This window comes from Thamnophis elegans, chromosome 3 (genome assembly GCF_009769535.1).
Source record: "Thamnophis elegans isolate rThaEle1 chromosome 3, rThaEle1.pri, whole genome shotgun sequence".
NCBI lineage: Eukaryota > Metazoa > Chordata > Lepidosauria > Squamata > Colubridae > Thamnophis > Thamnophis elegans.
In genome coordinates this window covers 22,057,538-22,074,978 of record NC_045543.1, presented here as the reverse complement: position 1 = coordinate 22,074,978, position 17,441 = coordinate 22,057,538, and the positions used below count along the sequence as shown (strand labels likewise).

The 17,441-nt window shown below is 42.9% G+C and overlaps 1 long non-coding RNA gene across 1 annotated transcript; it reads right to left on the bottom strand.

Annotated features, from left to right (window-relative positions):
- Nucleotides 1–225: 225 nt before the first annotated feature.
- LOC116505339 lies at nucleotides 226–13,534 on the bottom strand. Its single transcript, XR_004254929.1, has 5 exons — nucleotides 13,443–13,534; nucleotides 11,761–11,881; nucleotides 3,886–4,014; nucleotides 2,597–2,697; nucleotides 226–642 (listed from the first exon to the last, which is right to left on the bottom strand). It is a non-coding gene; the product is annotated as an uncharacterized LOC116505339 (long non-coding RNA).
- Between the last annotated feature and the right edge of the window lie 3,907 nt (nucleotides 13,535–17,441).

Here is a 17,441-nt window from a genome sequence, read left to right as displayed (position 1 = left end):
CTAGTAAACTGTAAGAGATGTTTATTTTATATACACTTCTACTGGAGAAGAGAATTTGACACATGCTGTACTTCTTAAATATGTGCTTAGGAGTTTCTTTATCCTATCAAATGAGGTAAATGGTCAAAATTCCTTCTGTTGTAATTTATTTTTTATACTGCATTGGTAATAACAATTTTAGATGTTTTTCTTGGAATGGTGAAGACATGGTTGCTTCTTGAAACTACTGGGACACTACAGGCCAAAGAATAGTATATTACAAAATTGATATGAGCATAACGTTCAGTGTTGGCAACTTTGCCCTTCTGTCACCAGTTCCCCTCTTGATTTAATTTTGTATTGCGCGTGACAGAATTCTAGTATCTCATGATAAATTAGCCATTTGTGTTTGCCTAGTATTTATCATCTATAAAATGCTTCTTTGGCTGAGAGCCATAAAGGAGTTTTCAGGCACAAGCTGGATTTGTATCACTTCCATATTCTTCATAAATTATGTGGAACATAATGATTTCTTAAAATCTTCTTTAACTTTGACTTCATCATACCACAAATATCCATGCCATCCACATCTCAGGTCACGTTCTTACTGCAAAAGCCTATTTCCCAGCAGCCTCCACTTTTTCATCCAAACCAAACAGCAAGCTGCAAAGTACAATTTCAAATCAGATGAACCCAATTCTGTTACTCTGTCCTCCTATAACAATGAAGTAAGAATTTTGGTAATTCTTTTTTTTAATGTACATATATATTTTATTTTTCATTTTTCATTTTCATACACTCACATGTATACACCATACAGTATTAAACAATAATTGCATCAATTCCTCTTGTCGACAATGCCCCAGAAAATAAAAGCCTAATATACCTCTTCCATTCTCCATACACCTCTTTCTTCCACCACCCTCCAACTTTCTATCTTCCCTCCATCATCCCCCTCTACCCTACTTCCCCTCCCCCTCTACCACTCCTCTCTCCAAATCCGCTCCCCCCCTTCCTTTTCGCCTCCCCCCCACCCTCTCTCCCATCCCTCTCTACCCATCCTTCTTCTTTCCTACTCCTCCTCCCCTTGGTGTATTTCCAGTATATGTTAATGTACTTGGCTTATCCTATTTTTAAAGAAAAATTAAAGAAAAACAGTATACATGTGAAGTCACATTGCACTGGGATCTAACGTTCTAATGTTAGACTTTTGGTAATTCTTGCTGTATTTATTTCCCAAGCTGGTTTACCTGAAACAGGCTGGGTAACTCCCAAGCTGGGTAACTCCCAAGCCACTACATATGGAAGTAGTAGGTGGGATCCAAACTGCCTAGGGATTGATTATGGAATAATAACCACCTTGAATTTAGCTTGGAAATCTATTTGGAGACAATGCAGTTTAGACAGAATGGGTGTTGCTGACAGCCATAGTTTAAGTGTTGATGACCCAGTTTAAAAAAAGAAAAATAATGCTTCTATGCCATGGCAAGCATTGCTTCTCAAACTGATCCCTCACCTCTGGATACAATCTATAAGGGGAAAAAAGATCCAGCTTTTCCCCCTGATGTGTAACAAATCCCATTATTTTACACTTGAAAAAAAAATTGATGCTTCTTTGACTTTGCTTCTGGCACACAATCAGCAGAAATGTTCTAAAATACAATCGGTCAGAACCAGATGAAAATAGACTGAATGCTGAGTTGATATACTAGTTCAATTCATTTGTTCTGATTTAATAGTTCAGGCCGAGACCAAAAAGACAGCTAAGGGAAATGTGGCCTGGACCTCTCCTTCAGTGCTGTTTATTTGGAATTGAGCAAAACGTGCCTTGTATTTTTCCATTATATTTCTGAAGAGAAATTGGTCTCCGAACATACAGTAGTTTCTTAAACCATATTCAGTCATTCTTGGACAGCTAGTAGTGCCCAGCGGTAATTTTATTCTAGGAGAGACTATCTTACAAAACGGCAGTTGATGACACAAAGCTGCCATTGATGTAATAGATATGGAGTAGCGCTGATGAAAAATCTACTGAATCTGATGAAAATCAAGTTGCTGAAGAACTGCGAAAGCTTAGAGCTTTATTGCAATACTTCGGTAATAGTTCAGATGAAGTCAGTTATAAATATGATTTTTAACAATTCAGGTGGATTTAATATGACCTCACCTCAGGATATCAGTTATCAACCTTAAAACTTGTGGTAGCTTGTTATTTAAAATATGAAATAACCCACCATAACTCAGATGCTGTATACATATATATCAAAACTTGGGCAACCAGGGGTGTTTTTGGTGACAGATCATTAAAAATCTTCAATTTATGCTTTTTTATCCTATAGTTGCATTCTTTTGTACAATTGCCCTTGGTATGCCACTAAAAAAAAAATACTTTTCTTAAAAAAAATTGAAATCCTTCCAATTTCACTATTAATTCTTTAATCCCATAGAAAAATAGGGGTAGGAGGAATCTTGGATTCAGCCATTCTGTGAATTGAGCTCAGGACATTTACAGTATTTATAGTTCTAGACTAAAAATGTTGCCAATTCCCAAAACATAGTTTGCATTGACACATTCAGGTTTGGTTTATTCAGTACGATTCAGTACAATGGCATTTACCATGGTTTCACGTGTTTCTGATTGCCATCTCTCTGGTTAGCCCACCTCACAGAATGGTTATTGTGAAGAGAAGTCATCATCACCAACAACTATCTAGAAATCTTAAAGAAAGATAGGATGTAAACAGAAGTAAATATTTCCATCACCACTAAAGTAATTAGAGAAGACAGGGCGAACGTACTCTGCTTTTCTCATTTACTAATTTACAACAGAAAATATTCCCTGGGAAAATTCCAAAACTTGTTGGAGATTGAGATGACTTTGCTACAATGGACAATTCTGTTCTACTTCAAAACCTTCCACTTTATCTTTTTTTTGTATTCTGTACATTCTGGTTACCAATCTGTGCTATGAGCATATTGCAGGTCTATTTTTGCTGCAATGAATTTTGACCGAAGAAATCCCTAGGGTGATTTTTTGGGTGCTTTTAATGAAATATTATTTCCAAAATATATAGAATAAACCCCAAATGCACTGAGATGCTATGGCCTCCAATAGCTTTGCAATTGAAAAGCAATCAATAAAGATGTCTATCTGGACATCACAAGAATAGCAGCATGTCTATTGATAACAGGGAGGGAGGGAGGCAGAGGGGGGGTCTCCTTTGCCACCTTGAAAAGCATAATCTTTTGTGAACTTCAATTAGGATTAATGATGGACTTCAATTAGGGTTAATGATGAGGGAAGAGAGGTGGCTATGCACATATAGGATACATGCATATCTTAATCAGATTACAAGTATGTTATCAGTTCACAATTGCAATGTCATATAATATCCTTGTAATTTTAAAATAATTGGTAACTGTCCATCCACTGCAGCTTTCTTCAAATAAACACAATCAAGTTCCCTTGTCTTCAACTCCCACAGTTAATGTTGGTGCTTCTGTTAGCAGAATGTTCTTCAGGGACTTCTGTCTTGATAGGCTACTTAACAATAAAAATTGAAAAGGTGGGGGGGAGGAAGGCTACTGTAGTGAGATTACATATTGGAAGGTATTTATTTAGCGCTTCAATGTAAATTATAGCCCATATCTCTTAACAGGCATCCATCCATCCAAATAAGAATATGCCTTTATTGCTGTATTTCTTCTGGGGGGAAATGTGATGTATCTCTGTACTTGCATCCAAATGGGAGAATGACCAGTTCATGGATCAGCAGATTTAAAAACAAAAGAAGACCAGTGCCAACAAAAGATGGAGAAATAAGAATCTTTATTGCACTAAGGTGATGTTTAAATAATTGAATATGCTCTGCCAATATTTCTGCTTATATATTTATATAAACTTACATTTCTTTTATTGGTCTTTCCCACAGCTTATCAAAAGCCTTGTTTTGAGCTTCCCGGGCACAGTGCCAAATGACAGGTACTTGTTGATTCCTGATTTGGGAAATTCCAGCTTTCAATAGAATCCTATGCCTTGTAGGAGGAGAAATGTATTACCGTATTTTTCGGACTATAAAATGCACCAGAAAATAAGACACACCAAGATTTTGAAGAGGTAATTTTTTTAAAAAAGTTTTGCACTCTGCATGCCTCCCAAACCCTCTGCACGCCTTGTTTTTTGCAAAAAAAAGGGGGGGGGGCATGCAGAGCTTTGGGAGACTTGTAGAGTGCTCCTGGGGGCTGGGGGGGGGGCAAAAACAACCCATTTTTTGCTCATTTTTGCCCTCCCCAGCCCCCAGGAGCACTTTGCAAGAATCCCCAAACCCCCTGCACATCCATTTTTGGAAAGGAGGCGGAGTTTTGGTAGGTCACAAATACTGTATTCAGTGTATAAGACACACCCAGATTTTCACCCTCTTTTTTGAGGGAAAAAGGTGCGTCTCATACTCCGAAAAATACAGTAGCTGATGGTGGCAAAAAATCAGAAGGTGTCTTGTAGCTCCTTTTCTGATTAACACATTTTTATTAAAAAGCATAATGGTTTGCCATCACGGGCCTAGGACAAACTGGCTCTCAACCTTTCTGGATTTATATTGCCTTCAAACAGGTCATCCAAATGATATTGTACACCCTCTGACCTTTTGATCAGTCAGTGTCAGGGGTGGGTTTCTCGCCCTGTTCCAACCGATTCGGTTGGAACGGGGCCGGCGGCGTCCTCGTGCACGCGCGCGGTGCACGCATGCGTACTAGCATCTGCGCGATGCTCCAGCTGCTCCTGGACGATCACGCAGGCGCTGTATGCGTCCTGCGCATGCGTGGAAGCGCAGAACTCGTCAAAACCGGGTAAGGACCGCGGGCGGGCGGGCGGGCGCGCCCTTCGCCGTTCCCGGAAGTTACTTACTTCCGGGTTCGGCGACCAACCGATTCGCAGGGACCGCCACGAACCGGTTGAAACCCACCCCTGGTCAGTGTTAATAAGCTATTTCCCTTTTACTTCATACTGTTGAGCTGGTCATTCAGTAATTCCATGCACACATGGCATTTGATTTTTCCTTTCCCTTTCCAATAACTCTGAACACTGAAAAAAATGTTTTCTTCAAACTTTTGCTGTAACTTTATTTGGAATTTCCTTGTCATTTAATTGAATGTGCATATGGCACCAAACATATTCTGTACAAAACCAGCTGTATTCTGGCAGCAAAAAAATATTCTATGCCTTGTTTACAAACAAACAGGTATATCTTTAAAGTTTAATGAATATTTTCTTTGAACTGTTCTTAGTTTTAGAGTAAAGAGTACTATGGTATCATTCCTCCAAACTGTAATTGAAGAGTAGAATATGCTAATTTCTCATAGATACAGAGGCATAATAAAAGCAACTTAATTCTTAGTGCCACTCATTTGGGTGGTTTACAATAAAAAGCAGTCATTTCCATTGAAATCCTTGAATCCATACTGTTTGTTAGATCAAGTGACCTGGTTTTAATTCTGAACTAACAGATATCACTCTCCACCTGGTGGTAGAGGATTAGAACTGCGACAGGTGCTTCCTCAAATTGTTCCCTGAATGTTATTTTAAACATTTCATCAGAAACCAACTTCCTGTAGGCTAAAACTTGAGTTTGCTCCCATCTGTAGGGGCATCTTTTTAATCAGGGTTTGACTTCTGGCAGCTTCTTTCCTCTTCCATCATAAATTGAATATTTGGGGTGGATATGATACACCGGAGACAAATTACTTGTGTGTCCACTTGGCCAATACATAATTCTATTCTGTTCATTTTTTTGAACTTAATTTATTGAGTTCTTTTTCACCATGATTCCAAATCATGAAGGTATCATCCACATACCAAAACCAAGTAGATGCTTTAAGGAAAGAAGTGTGCGGTGGACAATATGGGCTGCTATATATTGGAACCGCAAATCAAACATTACCCAAGTGATCCCCTCACATGAGACCCTCTCACACATGCTCTTTCCAATCCGGTTGTTAAAGGAATACATGGGTTGTTAAGTGGAGCATCCTGTACTTAACTCCCCACCTCCTGAATCCCCTCATGCCTTGGGCTTGCTTCCGACTCCATACCCTGCTCCTTACTCTACATCACCCATCAAACACTTTTCAAATATCTTCTAAGCTCCAGAGCTTGGGTTAGGGAAGCAAAGCACACTGCTTTGTTGTTGGGCTGTGTGGTGCAATCCTGGAAGTGGCCATCATTTCTCTGAGCGGCCACAATTCAATGAGGCCACTTGGAAAATGGCAACCACTTCCAGGTTAATGCTGCACAGCTTTGCTTCCCTAAGGCGAGCTTTGGAGATCTTCAAAAGGTAAGTGCATGATGGTGACATGGGGTGAGGAAGAGGATGTGGGGCCTGGTGAGGTGGGAAGCAGGCTCCAAATCCTGAAGGGACTGCGGGGGGGGGGGAGAGATGGGGGGGATAAGTAGGGTGTGCGTGCTGCAGCATCTCTGCAGTGAGTTGTAAGGGCAAACATCCACGGGGCGCTGCAGCAGTCATAACTTTGGGACTGCATAGTAAGTACACATATTTTCCTTAAAATAAGAGTGGGCCCCCGTGGAGATTCGCACCCTCACCACCGTCCAGACCTTCCGCACAGCCCTTAAGATCTGGCTATCCCGTCAGGCCTGGGGATAAAAATTCTAATTCGCCCCACCCGAATGTTGAATGAAAGTTGCGTTTTATTGTTTTAATTTTTTTTACTCACGTATTGTCTTATGTTTTGTCTTGCACTCCCCTTCCCGTGAATTGTAAGCCGCCCTGAGTCCCCTCAGGGAAAAGGGTGGCCTATAAATAATAAATAAAATCTAAAAAAAAAATCTAAATCTTATATTAATTTTTGCTCCAAAATACACATTAGGGCTTATTATCTGGCTAGGTCTTATTTTCAGGGAAATATGGTACTAAATGCGTCTGTCTGACTGACTGACTAACTTATCTGGGGCTTATTTTGGGGTAGGGCTTATATTACAAGCTTCCTAAAATCATGCTAGGGCTTATTTTCTGGTTGAGTCTTATTTTCAGGGGTAGATTTAGGGAGTGGGGGCTCTGTAACTTTGAATAATTGCTATGCAGCTGGATGTAAGTTGAGGACTACCTATAAACTTACAAATGTTGCTAGAGAGGATGCATAATAAGCATTGCCTATACAGAAAATAAATTTTAAAAAATTCAAATAATATTGGATACACTTTTTAAAGCGTATCCAGCTCCCAGCTCCCTCTCTCCCTTACATGGGAAAATATGATGTTTTGATTCATATGTTTTTGACATTGGACTAAAGCAGCAAAATTAATCATTAGGCGAGTGGTTAATGCAGTTTCATAATTTTGCTTTAATACTATGGCTGCAATTCGTTACATGTAGAATATTTGTGATTAATAGCCAAGCAATTGGAAATAAGCTGCTGTATTGCACTATATTTATGGAAGTTATACAAGGATCTACTTGTGGGTTATTTGAAACTATTGTCGGGTTTCCAGCAGAGGGCAACAGCAGATCACATTTCTTTGAGTCTTTATGCGGATTAGCCCTTTGTATACATCTTCTGTTGTACTATTTTGTAACTTGAATATCCTTTTTCTATCCATTTATCTATCCATTGAAGATTCCTTACCCAAACCAATGAGATGAAAGAAAAAACTACTTCAGGTAACTATTCTGGATCTGGATGAAATGTTCTTGATGGCTGATCCACAGCTATTTAACAGGAATTCCAAGTAGAATTTAATCTATCTATCTATCTATCTATCTATCTATCTATCTATCTATCTATCTATCTATCTATCTATCATCATCTATCTATCTATCTATCTATCTATCTATCTATCTTTCTTTCTTCTTTCTTTTCCTTCCTTCCTTCCTTCCTTCCTTCCTTCCTTCCTTCCTTTTTTTCTTTCTTTTGCACACTTCAAGCTAGCAACAGCCATATTTTTCTAAATGAAAGTTTTCATCAATGGAAGTATAGTTAAGAGAGCTTACTTATTGGTTCCAAAATAATAAAACTCTATTCAGAGGCAGACTTTGGGGCCAGTCATTCTCCCACAGCCCAACCCACCTCACATGATTGAGGTTGTGGGGGAAATAGGAAAATGAAGGAGTATTAGATACGTTCACCACATTGAGTTGTTTTATTATTTTTATACAGGTGGAATATTAAATAATAATAAATATCTAAGAGGAAATCTACCAAGTTCTCATGTTGCACTCTGAAAGTCTAGCCTAGACTGAGATATTAGAATTTGTTACTTAAGATGACGCTAACAGTGACCTGTTCCTTAGAAGAGTGAGGGCTCACTTCATCTCTGGAGGTAACATGTTCCAAAGGGCAGGGGCAACAGGGCCTCTTCCTAGATCCTGCCACTTGAAAACTTTTAACTAATGGTATCCACAGCATTGTTCTGACCTATGCTTCCTGATACAGTAAAAAGCACACACCTAGTCCCCAAAATCCTCTTTTTATTTCAAAGGCTGTGAATTATGCTCATTCACAGCCTGTAATGAATCCCAAATAGTTGTAAAGAGTCCTACAGTAGGTTGTCAAAGTCCTTTGGGATAAAGCTGATAAGCTGATAACCTTTATCTTCCTTGAAAACACTGCCAAAGACTTAATTGGCAATTAGCTTGGCAAGGCCACATGGAGCAAAGAGTCAAAACGGAACTTCAGAAGGTAAACTGACCAGCATGAACCAAGTTGCTTCTTGCAAAGGCTCACATGCTTTCGCTCCTCCTTTATGTCATATGGAAGGGGCCAATCACTTCCAAACCTTACTCCCAAGTCGTCCCTTCTGTCTTAACTGTTCTTGCCTTCTGGCAGTTCTGCACATGTGCACACTGGGAACAGGAGAAGCCTGTTCCTCTGCCTCGCTGCTGTCCAACTCTGGAGGCTCCGGAGGCAGCACATAACTCCCAGATGACCCTGGCCCCCTCTCTGCCTCCAATGCAGAGCCCTTGTCTGAGCTTTCCCAAGACTCCATGACTGGCCATGTTCCTCCCCAATCTCTTCGCTATCTGACTCTGCTGCCAGCTCCGCAGGCCACTGACGGACCACAACAAGCATGTCCTCCCTCTCCAATCGGGTGGGATGGGTCAATGTAATGAGTCAGTTCCTTAAGCAACCTAGTCCTATGCCATGAAGGCTTTAAAAGTAATAATCAAAAGCTTGAATAGGGCCCAGAAGCAAACTAGCACCCAGTGCCGGTTACCTAACAGAGGTGTTACCTTCACCATCCTAGTGGCAACTAAGACTGCTTCTGCCACTGTATTCTGCACCAGTTTCTGCTTCCAGAAAGCTCTTCAAAGACAGTGTCATTCAAGAGATGATTAGGGCATGAGTGGCTGAAAGGAGGGATTCTCAATTCATCAAGGAGCTTAACTGGCACACAACTCAGAGTTGAGCAAAGGCCCTCCTGGTAACAACTGCCATCTGTTCCTCAAGCAGGAGTTGTGAGTCTGGGAGGACACCCAGATTATGCATCACCTCATCCAGGACTAAATATGATAAATACCCAGATGCAGATGAGCCTCCAACCCACAGCCACTTCATCTTAACAGAGTTCAGTCGAAGCTTGTTGTCCCCCATCTAGTCCACCACAGTCTCCAAGCACTGAAAGAGGACAACAATAGCATCACTTACTCTATCCAGGATGGAGATATATACATGGGTATCGTGTGCATACTGATGATAGCAATAGCACCTAGACTTATATACTGCTTTACAGTGCTTTACAGTTCTCTCTAAGTGGTTTAGAGAGTCAGCATATTGCCCCCAACAATCTGGGTCCTCATTTTACCCACCTCAGAAGGATGGAAGGCTCAGTCAACTTTGAGCCTGGTGAGATTTGATCTGCCGAACTGCTGGCAGCCGATGATCAGCAGAAGTAGCCTGCAGTACTGCACTCTAACTACTCTGCCACCACGGCTCATGATACCTCATCCCATAGTGAAGGATGATCCCGCTCAGCGGCTTCATGTAGATGTTAAAAAGAACTGGAGACAGAACCAAGCATTGTGGCATCTCCCATTCAATACCAATTGCACCAGTCCCAGAGGAAGGTGAATTAGCATAAGACTGTGCCTCCCATTTCCAGCTCCTGGAGCCATCCCCCAAAAATACCATGATTGATGATATTGAAAGCTGCTGAGAAGTCAAGAAGAGCCAAGATGGACATTCTGCTCCCACCAGAGGTAATCCAGTACTACAAGCCTGTGGAACTCCATAGCCAATCCTGAAATGTCCTCTAGCAGTTTAGGCAAGGAGGTTCCTGTACAGTAGGGAGCATAGAACTTGGAACTGGAACACAACAGTAGTATTAAACACTTGAGTGTCTTCCCAGAAATGGCCTGAGTATACTGACCAGGCCTAAGTCCAACAATATGCATCCCACCCCCAACTCTGACCTTTTGGCTCCCCTGACCAGGGACCTTTCCATCCTTTTGTATTACTTAGCCACCCTCCTACCAATCCCGAGGTTAGCAACAAGCCTTGCAGTGCATTAACTCTTTCTTCCAGCACCATCAGGGAGCCCTAAGCTGCTAACCCTATACCATCTTACCTGGCCTGTCTCACTAACAGGCCAGATCGTGCCCACCTATTTCTCTCCCTCCCTCCCTCCCTCCCTCCCTCCCTCCCTCCCTCCCTCCCTCCCTCTCTCTCTCTCACACACACACACCCCAATCCTCCACAGGACTGGCAGCCCCTGGCTCTCACCCCTGGGAAAGCACAGCCCCTCTTGTCACATGGGAGTCCCCCCCAACAATCCCAGAAGGCTCACAACCTCATGGGGAAATCTCTGCTGCTTAGCTGGGCTCACTTGTCTGGGCCTCCTCACCACTTGCCTGCTCACCAATCGCCACCCACTTCTACTACAGGCTTGCTCACTGCACAGCTATCTGCTACTGCTGTTTATATTTGTTTGCTTGCCAGTGACCGGTTTGTGTGCTCATATTATTCTGCCTGATCTAAGGCATCCTCAATGTAGAACTTTTTCTATTAGTAGTTCTGATGATGCTACATATTGTTTTACCATAACAGGTAATAGAAAATGTACTTAGTTATATCCAACTGCAGTTCTTTGGCAACAAGAAAACTTTTCAAGTTAGGAAATAGTAAACACCAATTTCGTCAATTCTTTAAAAAAAAAAAACTTTGTCATTGAGTTAAGTGACATTCTTACTTGAAGGGGACACCGCAAAATCAAATACATTATTTGGCTCTGGAGATTTTTGGAGAATGGTCAAGTTTATAACAGCTATTGGATATAACTACAAAAAGTTTCAGTTTTAAACAAACTGAAATAGAGAAATGTTTTGACTGGTTACTGATTGATTACATGTCATCACACTTGTGTCAGCCCTTAGCGATCACACAGATTTGTCTACAATCTGATTTTCAGGCCTTCAAATAGTATACTGATTGTTGCCATCTTGCTCCCCATCAGTCACATCTTCTGTTTTGTCTCATTTTTCCAGCATTAGCAACTTTTCAAGAGAGCCATGCCTTGTATGATAGGTCCAAACTGTGTATGCACACACACAGACACACACAGGTTGAGCAGTGTTGGATGCATAATACCCCTTCACTTAGCATAACTAATGGCTAGACTTCCCCTCATCCCTACCTGATGAAGACGTACTGCATAGCAATAGAATCTGCATCTTTATTACATACTTAAGTTGGAATCAGAAAGATAGTAAATAAATTACGAGTAACTAGAAGAGTCACTATATTTCATTTATTAAGTTGGAAGACTTTTCTTGATACCTTCAGTCTGATTCTAGAAGCAGCTCCTGATTTTACCAGTTAAAGGAAAGAAGGGTAGAGGTCCGCTTGTTCTTTTTTTTCCTCACTTAATGGATTACACACAGAATGCAATGTTCATAACCTGTTACAAAATACTGTGAGTTAGATAAGAAAATGTACACAAAAAAATCATCTATGAATTTTTATATATGCTGTCAGATTTCTCAACAATGAATGCTTGGAAATTCTACTACTACTATAAACCATAATACTAACTTGTTATTATTATAATTTTTAATTAATTAGTTTGGATTGTCCCATGAAATTCATCTAATTAGACTTTCTTTTTAAAAACTGCTTTGAATGTGCTATATAACAATTCGTTGTACCATTTCTGATGGGAAGTGTGTCTTGACATTTGCCCCCTTCTTGAATATAGATTACACTCTGATCTTTGCATCTTTAAAATTACATTTCTGAGTGTTTAGATTGGCTAGGTTATGCAGTGGGGAAAGAATATAAAGACATCAATTAATAAATAACAGATATCAGGGTTTAGGGAAAATGTATACTTAATTATCCTGGAGACTTTCTGCTTTAATTACCTTCGCTTTTTTTTCTTTGCCTTTGCTTAACTTCAAGAAGGTTGTGCCATATAAATATTCTCCAGATAATTTTAGCACGGCAATGAATCTTAAATTATTTGTTCTATCACTCGCAGCACCCCATGCTTATAGGTTTTCTGGTGCAGCGTGTGTGTGTGTGTGTGTGTGTGTGTGTGTGTGAGAGAGAGAGAGAGAGAGACAGAGAGAGAGAGAGACAGAGAGAGAGAGAGACAGAGAGACAGAGAGAGAGAGAGACAGAGAGAGAGAGCAGAGACAGAGAAATGGTGATTGTCATCAAAAAGGAAAAGTAATTGTGGCATTTATTTTTTAGGACTGTTGAGAGAAACAACATCCCCCTTTCCCTTTATTCTCTTTGGAGAGGGAGACAGAAAATGTCAGGCTTTCAAGATTCTGTTACTATATCCTAAAGGAGAATCATAGTAATTCTTATAGTATCTGTTTCCTAGCTAGTCTACCTTGAAGATTGACAGTTACAGAATGCTTTTAGTTACTACCGTGTTTCCCCGAAAATACGACATGTCCTCATAATACAGCCATGCCACATTTTTCTGGTGGGCAAAAATATAAGCCCCCCCTGCATGTAAGCCCCCTGGACAACACCCCACCTCCAGCCAGGCAGAGCGCCGCTCACCAACCTAGCAGTATCCCAAAGGTGCCAAGCTGCGGGAACCTGGGGGGAGGCAAAGGTGATTGCATTGCTTGGTGCCTTCAGAATACCACTAGGTTGGTGCCCAGCACTGTGCCCAGCTGAAGAGGGGGGTTGCCGGGTGGCTACTCTCTTGCGAGCGGGCTCCCAAATAGCCGGGGACAGCCTCATGGGCAAATGGCTGTGTTGCGCTGTCGCAGCAGTGCAACACAACAGCTATGAAGCAACCATGCTCACGAGCAGCCACCTGGCAAACCCCCTTTGCAGCCGGGCACAGCGCCATTCACTGACTTAGGGGTATCGGCAAGCCGCATGAGTGCCTGTTCGCTACCACCCAGCTCCCGCAGCTTGGCGCCTTCCAAATGCCAGTGAATGGCGCTCTGCATGGCTGGAGAAGGGGTTGCATGAGTGGCTGTTCCGCTCTCACTCACCCGCTTCAAACCTCACGAGGCATGGCCCAGCTCTCATTACGGAGCCAGGGCATCTCCACTGCCACCATCCCAGCCTGGCTTTTTCTGCGGCTTCCAACCCACGTTTTTCGGCAGTGGCCACTCTGGGCGCATGCTCTATGGTTGTACACTCTGCAGGCAGCTGGCCCACAACCATAGCGCGTGCGCCCAGAGCAGCCACTGCTGAAAGGCTCGGGTTGGTAGCCGCGGAAAAAGCCAGGCTGGGATGGCGGCAGCGGTGGAGGTGCCCTGGCTCTATAATGAGAGCTGGGCCATCCATTGGGAGGCGGGTGAGTGAGAGCAGAACAGCTGCCCCCTCTCCAGCAATGCAGAGCGCCATTCACTGGCATTTGGAAAGCGCCAAGCCACGGGAGCCGGGTGGCAGCGAACAGGCACTCATGCGGCTTGGCAATGCCCCTAGGTCAGTGAATGGTGCTGTGCCCGGCTGCAAAGGGGATTTGCCAGGTGGCTGCTGGTGAGTGTGGTCGGTTCATGGCTGTTGCCATTCGCCCATGAGGCTGTGCCCGGCTCTTTGGGAGCCCGCTCGCAAGAGAGCAGCCGCCCGGCAATCCCAAAACAATAAACCCTCCCCCCATAATAAAGCCCAAGCTATATTTTGTAGGTAAAAAGAAAATAAGACCCTGCCATATTTTGGGGGAAACATGGTATTATAAACCCATAAAAACAGGAACTGGATTTTTCATGAGAACATTTCAAGGAGTATGCCATCCTTCGAAGAATGGATTTCACCTTTTTTCTTTTTTTCATGAAATTCTTTGTGAATTGTGGATTTTCTCATTAACATTAACTTTCCTTATCTGAGCCTGCTTGAGATTTTCATTCCTCAGTCCTGCAATGAAATTGAAAGTTCTTTCTACTGCAGGCACACCACAGCTTGTAGCAACCATCCCAGGTTTGTGTGTTTTATGTAGGATCTATTGCTGGAATAACTATTGTGTCAAAAATGAATTGTAGATCACCACCATCTATCTTAATGTTATACAAGGATATGTCTTGCAAAGCCTTTCAGATTATGCTGGCGACTGAATACAGAACAGGGGGTGGGGGGATAATGTCCTGCTAATCTATGATAGATGATTTCTGCCTTCCTTCCAATATCAGCAAGACAAATGGCTTTTTGATTGAAGCCATGTTTCCAACGGTGTAAATCTAAGGAAATGGCAACATCATGATTTCCACTTCCATCATTTCTAACCCCTCTTCCCCTTTGTGTGGGCACAGGAGATCCTCTTTGGATTTCTTTCCTAGAGAAGAACACATATTTTCCCCTCCCAAAAATGCATTCTATCCCTGCTATATGAAAACCCTTTTTTAGGGAAAAAAAATCTTCCTACACATGTTACATTTTATTTTTTTAATGCTTTACATGTGTAGCGTTGTTGTTTTAAATTCAGAATAGGTTGAATCCATTTCAGGTTGTTGGAAGAAATATCCTTCTGCGTTCAGTTCCAAGTGAATAGAATAGAATAGAATTTTTTATTGGCCAAGTGTTTTTTTTTAAGAAGTAGGTACATAATCTATAATTCTCTATGACATCCTTCATTCCTCAGTCAGCTTGATTGCTGAAGGAGAGATAAGTCTCAGACTTTCAACAGTGAATTAGATCCTTTTCATATTATCTATATAAATAAAAATGTAAATGTTCATTTGTTCAAAATCTTAAATCTCTAAAAGTTCTTCACCGATTGCTTTGAAATTTTGACACAACGTTGCATTCGAATATACATGTGTTTTTATATATCTATATTATATAGATGTCACACCTGTGACAGGTAAAAACATGCTTTTTTGAAAACCAGTGCCATCTGTTGGACGTAAAAGGAACACACGCTATACTAAATATTTCACGATTCCATTTCAATGTTTCCGATTGCATTGTTATATTGAATTTTCATAGATTTTGATTTATTTTCATTTTGATTTAATTATTTCATGTGACATTGCGTTGGAATTGAGCTGTGTCATTTACCATAGTGTTCATTTCGTGAGTATAGTATATTCTGAACAGTTCGGCCTCTCTCCAGCTTCATCCTGACGGTCCCTTTATATGTGAGACAAGGCTGCGGCCGTGCCCTTTCTCCTTTCCACCCCTCCTCCAATGGGCCTTTGCTGTCTGCAGAGGCGTGGGAGAGGAAGAAGATGGTGCAGCCTGCGATGCTGCCTCAGCGGGCCGGCAGCAGCAACGGCGCCGGCTTGGAGGACTTCCTGCCCTGCCTACTGGCCCAGCCGATGCTACCTCCCCTGGCCTCTGCCACTACCTCCATCTCAGTCTCCTCCTGCCCTCCCAGGGTGCCTCTGTCGCAGAGCCTGGCACTGCTCTCGCTGGGAGGAGGAGGCGTCGGGGATCCGGAGGGCGCCTAGTTGAAGAAGAAGAGCAGCTTCCAAATCATCAGCGTGATCCCGGCGCAGATCTCGGCCAGCCTCAACTCCAACAACAGCATCGTCCAAGACAGAGAACTACGACGACCTGGACGAGTTGCACACCGAGGACTTCTCCTCCTCCGAGATCCTGGACATCTCGCTCTCCCGGGCCACTGACCTGGAGGAGCCCGAGCGCAGCTCCTCCGAGGAGACACTCAACAACTTCCACGAGGCTGACAGCCCCAGCGCCGTCTCCCCCAACCAGCCTCGCCCGGCCCAGCAGTCCAATGGCAGCGCCCACCTGCCACCCCACTATGCCCATGGGGGACACCCCCAGCCTCCCTCCCATGCTGGGGTCCCCTCACCCATGTCCAGAGGGGCCCCATCCAGCCCATCGTTCCAGAGGCTGCCTGTTGCAGGGAGCTTGCAGGGTGCCAGGCCGGGGCCTGTGGGAGTGTCCTCCGTGGCAGCTCTTGTAGGAGCCACCATGGCTCACTTCCATGCGGGGACTGCCTCTGCCAGGGGAGCCGTGGCCAGGTCAGCGAGTGGCAGGGCCCACCAGGTGGACAAGACCCTCATGAACCTTGCTGCTGCTGGCAATGGCATGACCCTGCCCAGAGGGATGATTGGGTTTAGAACTAAAATTTCTCAGTCTTATAGCTGCTTGTCTTTTTTCAAGTCCCCTGAAGCAACCAACACTTCAGAATATTTTTGATACAGCAAAAGAGACAATTAGAAAACAGTTTCTGGCCTTTCCCCCCTTTTTCCTGCACCTTTTTGGTTTTTAATATGCAATACTATTTTCTTCTAAAAAGTTTTTTAAAAAACCCAAAACTTTAGTTTCAGGTCCTCCTCACAAAGCAAATTCTGCCAATTGTGTTATAGTTTATGACCTTCAGAGTTAAATCAGAAGCACATTGACTGAGGAAACTTCAAAAGTGGGATGACCTCACTGATGTGTCTATGTTATAATTTTCAAATCAACAAAGCCTATATGGGAGAGTGAGGCTAAAAACATCATTCAAGAAGAAATAAATCTGTTGTAGTTTGAATTTTGTGGGAAATATTCTCCACATATATAATTATTCAGTCTAAAGTTGTTATATAAGGTAGCTGAAAGCTTTTATACTGTATATACTCGAGTATAAGCCTAGTTTTTCAGCCCACTTTTTGGGCTGAAAAAAGCCGCCTCGGCTTATACTCGAGTAAGTGAAAAATTTGCCCGAAATGGAGGAGAAAAAGGGGCGGGGCCATGCCGCTGGGTGACACTCGTGAATGGCCCAGTGCCCCTGTGAGTTTCCCCTCCCTCTGTGTCAGTTTGCCGCGCAGCGCGCACCGCACCATCCCCCCTCCTCACGTTCTAATGTAATGCAGGGCTGTCTTACGATTCCCCTTCCTCCCCCTCCTGCCGCTCTGCAACGATGTCCCACCTCCTCCTTGTTATGGCAAGCAGCCACATAGCGATGTCCCACCTCCTCTGGTACAGTGATCCAATGATAGGAATCACTGTGCCGTGTGTCATAGGAGGCGGGACATCGCTCCCGCGGCTGCACGGGACATCATCATCACAGCGGGACATCAGCATCATGAGGTGAGTGA